The sequence below is a fragment of the Helianthus annuus genome, chromosome 3 (assembly GCF_002127325.2).
Source record: "Helianthus annuus cultivar XRQ/B chromosome 3, HanXRQr2.0-SUNRISE, whole genome shotgun sequence".
NCBI classification, from domain to species: Eukaryota; Viridiplantae; Streptophyta; class Magnoliopsida; order Asterales; family Asteraceae; genus Helianthus; species Helianthus annuus.
Genome location: NC_035435.2, coordinates 156,240,524 through 156,252,655, shown reverse-complemented (window position 1 = coordinate 156,252,655; position 12,132 = coordinate 156,240,524). Strand labels below are relative to the sequence as shown.

At 38.0% G+C, this 12,132-nt stretch overlaps 1 long non-coding RNA gene across 1 annotated transcript; it reads right to left on the bottom strand.

The window, feature by feature from the left end:
- Window positions 1-1,242: 1,242 nt before the first annotated feature.
- On the bottom strand, window positions 1,243-10,856 carry LOC110930301. Its single transcript, XR_004888696.1, has 4 exons — window positions 10,247-10,856; window positions 4,313-9,385; window positions 1,400-3,451; window positions 1,243-1,273 (listed from the first exon to the last, which is right to left on the bottom strand). It is a non-coding gene; the product is annotated as an uncharacterized LOC110930301 (long non-coding RNA).
- Window positions 10,857-12,132: the final 1,276 nt, after the last annotated feature.

The window sequence follows — 12,132 nt, the reverse complement described above, 5'->3', positions numbered from 1 at the left end:
ACGACAAAGGTATGGAGTACACTTGACCCCATTCACAAATGGGTAGAGTTCCGGTAATATAAGCTTTTACAAAGCTTAAACAATTCTAAAACCCTCACACGGTAAATAACAGAATTGATGCATACTCATACAACAAAAGTATGGAGTATACTTGACCCCGTTCATAAATGGGTAAAGTTACGCATACATACGTTCAGACAGGCAAGAATTAAAAACACTTGTACAAACTGAACAAAGAAACTTTATATTCAAAAAATTCAAGTATCCACATGATGCTTAGTGAATTTACATAAAGTTCCTATTCTATACAAGAGGAATACAAAAAGGAGGCACACTCGCCAACCTAAACCCTATTTTGTACCGCTGGTCCCCGCATCTCCTCCGGCACCACCAGCGGATTCTTCCTCTTCCACATCCGGATAAAGCATCCGCAAGCGGTCAACATAGTCCGCAACCTCCAAACAATCGTCCAGCTCCCCTACACAGGCAAGGGGCGTATCATAAAAGGAGGCTACGGCCGCTTTCAGACGACCTTCGGTATCCACATCACGGAACCCAGATGCCTGATCAGTATAACCGCCTGCGGATAATACATTGATATGCCCAATGCAGCGGTTATAACCAGCCTTAAAGCCAGCATCGCGCGCACGTTCCTTAACCAGGTCCAAACCAGATGCAGTCTCAGGGGCATTCATTATAGCCTCAACAATCTGCAATAAAGGGATCATAAGTCTTGGATACTAACCCAAGCAAATGCAAAGACAACGGATACTTACACGCGCGATGCCGTGAGTCCGCAACCACTCACGGTCAGCTTCCAGCTGATTAAAAGAGGACACCAAGGCATCCTTGGCCTCAGCAGCAGCGTCAGCCCGCTTCTCCGCAGCAGACACGCGGGCAGTAAGGTCCGTAACCGCGACCTCCCGGGCCTGAACATCAGCCTGTCAAAAAATAGTAAACAGTTTACATGATAAACATTTACGAAACACGAAAGGAAATATACAACAGAGGTAAAGAAACATACCTGCAGGCTGGCAACAACTTTGTCCAAACGAATGCGCTCCGCATTCGCCTCTTCAAGAGCCTTAGAAGCACGGCTCTCCTTCTCTGCGGCCTCTTCAAGGGCCTTTGAGGCACGAGCCCCGGCTTCTTTGGCCTCTCCAAGCGCCTTCAGGGCGTCGGCCTTCGCCTGCAGCGCTTTCACAGAAATGGCCTCAGCCGCAGCCTTCTCCTGGCTCAAGGTAGCGTTCGCTGCCTTGGCATTTGTCAGCTCCTGCCGAGCATGAAACAGAATGTCATTCTGCTTAGCCCACGATGCATTCCACTTCTTGCGCTCGTTGGACATTTTTTCATTCCAACTCTTGCGCTCATCAGCAAGAAGTTTAGCAAGGGTACGCACCTGTTTCAGCTGGGCAGCGGCAGCCCATTCAGAAGTCTGTTTCTGCTTCTCAAAAGCAGCTCTATCCTTCTCGAGCTGCTCCGCACCCGCACGAGCAGCCTCAACCAACTTCTCCGCCTCGGCCCGCATGCGAGCAGTTTCTTCCTCGCGGCGGCCCAGCACCTTATAATCTTCCAAAATGGCATTTGCCACGATGGAAGTCCCTACCAGCATTGTTGAGAGCTGGTTTATGCGCAGCTCACGGGGCGCAGCGCTGTAACGCCCATATTTCTTAATCCGAAAAGTAATATTACCATACTATTATTTAAGAAAAATTCGGGCATGACCCGTTCGTAATAAGAACGATTCCCTGTAAGATCATCGTGTAAGAACTTAAAGATAACGCAGCGGAAAAATAGCTTTAAAAATTCCTTTACGATCTTAAAATAACACACATTCAAGAAGAAGCTTACAAAATTCACTTCCCTTTTTACAAATTAATGCGTTACAAAATTAAGACTACGTAACCGTTCTTTCCGTACAATCCTTGTTATTCGACTCGATCTATGCCCGCTTATCTTCGATAGTGGTAGAAGAAATCCGTGTAGTACCTGTGGACATCACATACAACTTAACCATTAGTCATTGACAACATCATACAACAATAATCTGGTACAATTAAAAATCATATAACATTCAGCAACATAAACTTTAATTCATTCGACTATCCTCTCGGATTCCTTTGTTTCGAGTTCGGCTTCCAGGTTCGACTTCAATTCTACAAGAGTCTGACGTTCTCATTCCTGCATTACATTCCAATCTCAAGCACATCATTAGTAACGTCCATACTCAAACGTATTGAAACCATGTATACATGCATACCTGTCCCATTCTTTTCATAGGCGATAAATCCTACTTCGTGCATTCGTATATTCATACGTCTAATCATACGCACCTACATATCTACACATCTACTTATCTATATACATAACTAAATGCTTACATAATCATGTCTACACATACTTATTTACATTCAATTCTTGATTTAACTTATTCGCATTCACTTATCATACTCGTACATTAATTATGGAGTGCTTAGACTTGGATTTATGATCCAAAAACATCAAGGAAACATTCAAAATTATGTTTGGGAGGCTCGTCGTAGACCACGGTTAATATACCGAAGCTTACGGTACACAAAATAACTTAATTAACGAATTTCAGCATTTAAAACATGTGGAGGCCGTCGGCGACGGCCCTATAGGGCGTCGGCGACGGCTATTAGTTTTTCGCGTAGCCAGAAACCTCCGTAGACAGGATAATTAGGCGTCGGAGAAAACTGAAAATGCACAAGGCGTCGGCGACAGCCCATAGGGGCGTCGGCGACGGCCTCTAGTTTTGCCATTTTTCTGCTGTGTTGTTTTGTCGTTCGCACGCACAAAAACTTGCATAGCTTTTAAACCGTTTACCCGATTAACCTCCCGTTTCTTCCTGCATGATTGTAAACTAACATTCTATTATGTGAACTTAAAATCCAACATCCGGGTTAAGGAAATTCTTAACTTATACATTTTCGGCTTATTATTCATTACGAATTATTCGACCCGTCATGCATTTATCAACAACTCATATGTTTACACTTAAGGCTCACATAATGTTAATGTTATAACACCTTACACTAACCGGGCACATGAAATACTATCGACATTGCTTGTACAAACGTTCCGTGCTAAAGTATACCTTCACTTTGACCCATTAACCTAAGTCCCCATTCTCGGTTGGTGCACTTATGTGCAATTTTACCCATTACCCGGTTACATACCGTAGCCATTACATAGACATTATTCGTCATATCATTACAACTTTATATTGTCCCATTCGGTCTACTAAGCTAAAATTACCAATTTCATACGAACAAAACCATATGAAACTTCAAACCTCATCATGCTTAATCAACTAACGCTACTTTACTTAAATAAAATAAGAAGTGATTACAGAAATCACTTACCTTGTTTGCCCAAAGCTTCCACCTTGCGTTCCTTGTTGGATTTTAGCTAATCTTCTAAATTCAAACTAGCCAATAAGAAGGAAACTAGGTAAAACCCACATATTCAATCATGTTTACATAAGTGGTGTCAGTTAAACACTTATAAAAACTATGAATCTTTTGCTTCATGTTTGACCCGTTTCAAAAGTTCATATTGCATACTACGTTCGTTTACCTCACTTTTGGATTCACAATAAATCATATATTTGTAAACATGTTTGGTCTATTGGAACCTATAACCCAAGTTCTACCTAAATTGAAAAATAATTTTCTTTTAGATTCATTAGCTAAACTTAACATTTTACACAGCATGTATAGCCTGTAGTATTTCACATTTTTGACCCACTTAACGACCATGTTTTACCTTGTTCTAAAATTCTATACAATCTACACTCCACAAGGTTTTTAAGCATATAAAGAACACCCAAAACGGACACTCGGTTGATTTTATATGATTTTTACAAAACAGCCTAAAATCAGTGTAAAAGCTGCGAAAATCCAGGTTTTGTTTCTTCTTCAGTTCGACCCAACCTTTTATATACACCCTTATTTCATGGCTCGAACACCAATTAAACACTTGCATTATGTTAGAAACATCAAACTTAGTTATTATGAACCAAACTATATTTAAAATCAATTCAAGAGTCATCATGTCATGTGCCCATTACAACTTATACAAAAGCCCCAATTTCATTATGAACCCTAGATTATTAATTCATCTAAGACACAAAGTAGACAATTAAATTGATGAATTCTTATCACATACAGATATGTTTCTGAACACAAATAGCATAAAAAATCATTCAATTTCTCATGTTAACATCAAACCCCACATGTATCTCCACATAAAAGAAAAAAGGAGATGAACAAGAAGAATATGTACTTACAAAAAGAGATGATGATGCTAGAAATCAGATTATAAACTTGCATTAACAAGATTTACACTTTGAATTTCCAGATTTCAAGTTGGAAATCACTTTCTCTTGGTCTCTTTTTCTCCATCGTCATATACCTCACTGCACGTATCAACGTTCTGGAGATTTCTTTTCCTCCTTGACTTATTTAGTTAACTATAACTCATATTTCCACATTCACCCCTCCTTCTTGATCATTTACAAAATACTCTCTACTAAGTTTCTAAATAAGGTTTTTAATTGAAACCTTATATGCTACAACAGTATTGTTTTATTTATCATAGATAAAATACATAGTTAGGAAGTTTTGTCAGTTTTTATTTATGATGAAAATAGGGATGTTACAATTATTAAACTCGGATTTATAATAAAAGGATTTATGTTTTAGGGTGTTACATACACCCCGTTACCCCGGGTCTTTTATAAGCTTTATTTCCTCCAAAGCTTTGATTCACTCTTTAGTTAATATTAGGCTTACTTATTTAGATCCTAATATTTACTGGGTTTATTTTTATCACTACCATATTTTACCCGTTTATTTTCGGTTACTTTATTATAATTAATAAACCCGTTTTTGGGGTGTTACAAGTCTACCCCCCTTAAAGAAGGTTTCGTCCCCGAAACCTCTTTCATTCCTTCTATAACCCGTCTAGTCTTACTCTTCGTTCGTTTATTCATTCAGGTTACATTGGACGACTTACATAAGTATGTTGTGAGGAATTGACGTTTATGACACATCCCATATTCCATAATTTGAACTAACATCCTTTCTAGGTTCCTTCATGTCCTTATGTGAAGTGAGCGTATGATAGTACGCATTACCGTAGACATCCAAGCGTCAACATTCTAACCTAACTATCATTTTTAAATCTCATTATCCGTACTTGTTATGAGGATCAATCATTAATCTACTTTTCTACCGCCACTTGAACTACTTACAACCTTATGTCTAACCTTATATTTAATCTTTCACATTACTTCCTTATACTAAACCGGCATGTCGTGCAAAGAGCAACATATGAGCATTAATCAACTAGTTCCAAGTTTTCATTCAGGGTCCTTAAATCTTTCTCTTATTGACATAAATACTTTCTAAAGATGACCATTTCTAGTCGGTTATTTCATACTATACTATATTTGTCCTACCCTTCATTTCATTCATATGTACAAATAATTCACAGATTCCTACCTTTCAATCTAGAATTAAACATTTTACTAATCTCACCTTCATTGTATAACTTAACGATCTGCAAACCGGATTGGCCCGCTTCTGAATGAATCCGTGTCAAGGCCGGTTCGATTCCCTTCCTTTCATGAATGGCTTCCGCTCATGGGCTTCCTTCTAACAATATCTTGTTTAAATGAACATGGCCAACAAACCTAGCATCAAGGTTAGCATTTTCCGTTGGTACTTATCATTATTACATTCTTTCCAATTTATTCTGTTTAGTGTTATAAACACCCACAATTCCTTCGTTTTGTTAATTATTTCACCGACCCATTACAGTTGGCTTTCCAAGGTCTAACTAACGTTTCTTAATATCATGGATGTAATGAAATACACGATTGTATTTCTTTCCATTCATGCTTAAATACAAGTACTTTAATACATCCTTTCCGTTCTTCTTGCAAAACTTACCCTTCCCGTCCATACTTAAGTTTTTGTTCGGGTCGTAGCCCGTCATTCATTTTGACCCACAAGAGTCATTTAGTAATATACCTTTCATGTAACTTGCTCACAGCTCATTTCTTTCAGCTAAGGTTTCTTGCTACTACAATAGCTTACATTGGCTTTACCTACATAGTAAATCAAATACTTCATGCTAATTTTACTAATACCTGCTTAGCAACTATCACCTACTTTGTTTAACTTGTTTGGAAATCCAATTGTAAACTACATTCTGACCATATGTCTACCAACTACCCATTTCTGGCACATCCCTCTCTAGTCGAGCTATAAGCCCCTACTCAAAAGAAAGCATAAATTTGTACATACCTTGCGCAAATCGAAACCTTTGACTGGTTATCCATAACTTACGATGGTTATTTCTTTCCAATCTGTGGCATTGGATGATCATGCATTATGTTCGCCTACAATTATAAGACTTGACAATTTAAAACATTAAATATCGGGTTCAATGGCAATCCCCATTTGACCCGTATGACTCATTTATACATCTCAACCATCTTGCATACAACGTATTCACATAAATATTTATATAGATAGAAGTTCAAAACATAACTTAAGTAATATCCACTTTCTAAAGAATATTTACTTGTTTGGTACGTAATTACTTACGAATTTAAACCTTTCATTCTTATAATTCATTCCCTTCTATGCTTTGAATCCGTCTCGCGGTTTCTAACATATCATTCATGCTTTCATTCCTTTCATGCTTCGAATCCGTCTCGCGGATTCTAGCACATCATTCATGCTTTCATTCCTTTCATGCTTCGAATACGTCTCGTGGATTCTAGCACATCATTCATGCTTTCATTCCTTTCATGCTTCGAATCCGTCTCGCGGATTCTAGCACATCATTCATGCTTTCATTCCTTTCATGCTTCGAATCCGTCTCGCGGATTCTAGCACATCATTCATGCTTTCATTCCTTTCATGCTTCGAATCCATCTCGCGGATTCTAGCACATCATTCATGCTTTCATTCCTGAAAGTCTTACACTCCTCTTCACCCCCACGTCCACCTACTACCTAGTTCTAGCGGACATACCTGTAACAATTATCACGGTCTCACGAACGTCATATGTTTCTTGTGTACTGGCCAGGTACACGATCCACATACTAGTTTCGTGTCTTCGTGTAATCGCCACCTTATGTCCGAAGAATTAAGTTTCGGCACGTGTAGCATTTTCAAAACTTCATTACTATCCCATTATTATCTTTCATTTAAAATTCTTCTTCTGTTGATAGGTTTTACCATTACATGTACTTACATATATTGAATCTACGTACCTGGAACCAATTTATCTTACTGCGTGCCTTGGTGTCGATCGGAGACCGCAGTCGTGAATCATCCTCATCCAAACAACTATGCTTATCTTACACACAACATAATGTTAGTTTCTTCATAAACATACTTAAATTCATACTTACATTTGCTTCTACCTTTAGATCTTGATCGAGTCTTGGATTGTACGGGTTCCTTGTCACAAGAGCACACAGGTTTGAGTTCAAGTATTTGCCTCCTCATACTTGATTTCCCTCAAACCATGGCTCTGATACCAACTTGTAACGCCCATAATTCTTAATCCGAAAAGTAATATTACCATACTATTATTTAAGAAAAATTCGGGCATGACCCGTTCGTAATAAGAACGATTCCCTGTAAGATCATCGTGTAAGAACTTAAAGATAACGCAGCGGAAAAATAGCTTTAAAAATTCCTTTACGATCTTAAAATAACACACATTCAAGAAGAAGCTTACAAAATTCACTTCCCTTTTTACAAATTAATGCGTTACAAAATTAAGACTACGTAACCGTTCTTTCCGTACAATCCTTGTTATTCGACTCGATCTATGCCCGCTTATCTTCGATAGTGGTAGAAGAAATCCGTGTAGTACCTGTGGACATCACATACAACTTAACCATTAGTCATTGACAACATCATACAACAATAATCTGGTACAATTAAAAATCATATAACATTCAGCAACATAAACTTTAATTCATTCGACTATCCTCTCGGATTCCTTTGTTTCGAGTTCGGCTTCCAGGTTCGACTTCAATTCTACAAGAGTCTGACGTTCTCATTCCTGCATTACATTCCAATCTCAAGCACATCATTAGTAACGTCCATACTCAAACGTATTGAAACCATGTATACATGCATACCTGTCCCATTCTTTTCATAGGCGATAAATCCTACTTCGTGCATTCGTATATTCATACGTCTAATCATACGCACCTACATATCTACACATCTACTTATCTATATACATAACTAAATGCTTACATAATCATGTCTACACATACTTATTTACATTCAATTCTTGATTTAACTTATTCGCATTCACTTATCATACTCGTACATTAATTATGGAGTGCTTAGACTTGGATTTATGATCCAAAAACATCAAGGAAACATTCAAAATTATGTTTGGGAGGCTCGTCGTAGACCACGGTTAATATACCGAAGCTTACGGTACACAAAATAACTTAATTAACGAATTTCAGCATTTAAAACATGTGGAGGCCGTCGGCGACGGCCCTATAGGGCGTCGGCGACGGCTATTAGTTTTTCGCGTAGCCAGAAACCTCCGTAGACAGGATAATTAGGCGTCGGAGAAAACTGAAAATGCACAAGGCGTCGGCGACAGCCCATAGGGGCGTCGGCGACGGCCTCTAGTTTTGCCATTTTTCTGCTGTGTTGTTTTGTCGTTCGCACGCACAAAAACTTGCATAGCTTTTAAACCGTTTACCCGATTAACCTCCCGTTTCTTCCTGCATGATTGTAAACTAACATTCTATTATGTGAACTTAAAATCCAACATCCGGGTTAAGGAAATTCTTAACTTATACATTTTCGGCTTATTATTCATTACGAATTATTCGACCCGTCATGCATTTATCAACAACTCATATGTTTACACTTAAGGCTCACATAATGTTAATGTTATAACACCTTACACTAACCGGGCACATGAAATACTATCGACATTGCTTGTACAAACGTTCCGTGCTAAAGTATACCTTCACTTTGACCCATTAACCTAAGTCCCCATTCTCGGTTGGTGCACTTATGTGCAATTTTACCCATTACCCGGTTACATACCGTAGCCATTACATAGACATTATTCGTCATATCATTACAACTTTATATTGTCCCATTCGGTCTACTAAGCTAAAATTACCAATTTCATACGAACAAAACCATATGAAACTTCAAACCTCATCATGCTTAATCAACTAACGCTACTTTACTTAAATAAAATAAGAAGTGATTACAGAAATCACTTACCTTGTTTGCCCAAAGCTTCCACCTTGCGTTCCTTGTTGGATTTTAGCTAATCTTCTAAATTCAAACTAGCCAATAAGAAGGAAACTAGGTAAAACCCACATATTCAATCATGTTTACATAAGTGGTGTCAGTTAAACACTTATAAAAACTATGAATCTTTTGCTTCATGTTTGACCCGTTTCAAAAGTTCATATTGCATACTACGTTCGTTTACCTCACTTTTGGATTCACAATAAATCATATATTTGTAAACATGTTTGGTCTATTGGAACCTATAACCCAAGTTCTACCTAAATTGAAAAAAAATTTTCTTTTAGATTCATTAGCTAAACTTAACATTTTACACAGCATGTATAGCCTGTAGTATTTCACATTTTTGACCCACTTAACGACCATGTTTTACCTTGTTCTAAAATTCTATACAATCTACACTCCACAAGGTTTTTAAGCATATAAAGAACACCCAAAACGGACACTCGGTTGATTTTATATGATTTTTACAAAACAGCCTAAAATCAGTGTAAAAGCTGCGAAAATCCAGGTTTTGTTTCTTCTTCAGTTCGACCCAACCTTTTATATACACCCTTATTTCATGGCTCGAACACCAATTAAACACTTGCATTATGTTAGAAACATCAAACTTAGTTATTATGAACCAAACTATATTTAAAATCAATTCAAGAGTCATCATGTCATGTGCCCATTACAACTTATACAAAAGCCCCAATTTCATTATGAACCCTAGATTATTAATTCATCTAAGACACAAAGTAGACAATTAAATTGATGAATTCTTATCACATACAGATATGTTTCTGAACACAAATAGCATAAAAAATCATTCAATTTCTCATGTTAACATCAAACCCCACATGTATCTCCACATAAAAGAAAAAAGGAGATGAACAAGAAGAATATGTACTTACAAAAAGAGATGATGATGCTAGAAATCAGATTATAAACTTGCATTAACAAGATTTACACTTTGAATTTCCAGATTTCAAGTTGGAAATCACTTTCTCTTGGTCTCTTTTTCTCCATCGTCATATACCTCACTGCACGTATCAACGTTCTGGAGATTTCTTTTCCTCCTTGACTTATTTAGTTAACTATAACTCATATTTCCACATTCACCCCTCCTTCTTGATCATTTACAAAATACTCTCTACTAAGTTTCTAAATAAGGTTTTTAATTGAAACCTTATATGCTACAACAGTATTGTTTTATTTATCATAGATAAAATACATAGTTAGGAAGTTTTGTCAGTTTTTATTTATGATGAAAATAGGGATGTTACAATTATTAAACTCGGATTTATAATAAAAGGATTTATGTTTTAGGGTGTTACATACACCCCGTTACCCCGGGTCTTTTATAAGCTTTATTTCCTCCAAAGCTTTGATTCACTCTTTAGTTAATATTAGGCTTACTTATTTAGATCCTAATATTTACTGGGTTTATTTTTATCACTACCATATTTTACCCGTTTATTTTCGGTTACTTTATTATAATTAATAAACCCGTTTTTGGGGTGTTACAAGCGCGGGCTCGCTCAACCTCAAAAGGGGTGCCTAGACCACCCAGAATCTCCTTGCATGCCGACGGGTCATTGGAAATATCATCCCCCTGCATAACAGTCCAGGGGGGTCGGTGATACACAGTACTACGACCCTGGGTATAGGTGCGGTAGTAGTACTCCAACTCAGACTCCCCAGGCTGAATTGGAGGCCCATCGTACCCCGCACCACCGGCAGACGAGCTGGTACCCTTATCAACAGGAGACTTCTGCGGCTCAGCATCATGCTGCCGCGTTTCAGCGCCAGTTTTTTCCGGTTCGGCATCAGACCGTTGCTTCCCGGTATCAGCAAACCGCACACTCACATTGTCTCCCTCATTGGGAGAAATCAGATTGTTGGACGAGTCAACAGTGTCAAAAATCTGGGTCGCAGCATTCTCTGCGGTACCCTCTGTCCGCACCGGCGACTCCGACACCACCTTGGCAGGAGGTGTCGATGGCATTTCAGTTGCACCCGCATCCGTGGCACGCGGGGCCACTCCGAAGCATCAAAGATAGAAAAATCTTCATCTTGAGGCTCTGCAAAAAACAACGTCAAATAGCTATCAAAACAAGTTACACATAACAGTTAAGACAAGCTAGCATACACTTACCAATAACAGCTGATGCGTGTTAGTGTATATATATTTTTAGATGTTTATTTAAGCCCTTTTACACTTTTAGCCAAGTTTTAAATTTATAAAACACGATATTTACTAACACTAAGCACACATATGGGCAAGTGCACCCATCGTGGACGTAGTATAGTGTTGGTAAGATACCGAGGTCGTCCAAGGACACAAGAGCTTTTAATACCGGTTTATCCTCAACGTCTAATCAAATCAAAAAGTTAGAAAGATGTTTTAAACTAAGAAAAATAAAAACTAACTAAATGCTGAAAAATAAAATAAAATAAAAAACAGATAGACAAGATGAATCACTTGGATCCGACACGTGTATTAGTATAACCTTTGATTATTTTCGCACTTTTGCACTTGTTTAAGAGATTATCTTAGTTATTGTAGTAGGCCCCTTTTTCGGAGGTGACGTTACCCTCAACCCAGTAGTTTGAGTCAGCAAGGATACAATCCTAAAGGGTCGGATTATTGAAAGATAATGAATTAAGTTATTAATGCAAATTATGGTAGGCCCCGTTTTCGGCGGTGACGTTACCCTCGGCTAAGTAGTCTGAGTCAGCAGGGATACAGTCCTAAATAGCCGGGTTATAGTATTAATAGTAGTTAGCTTATGAGGGG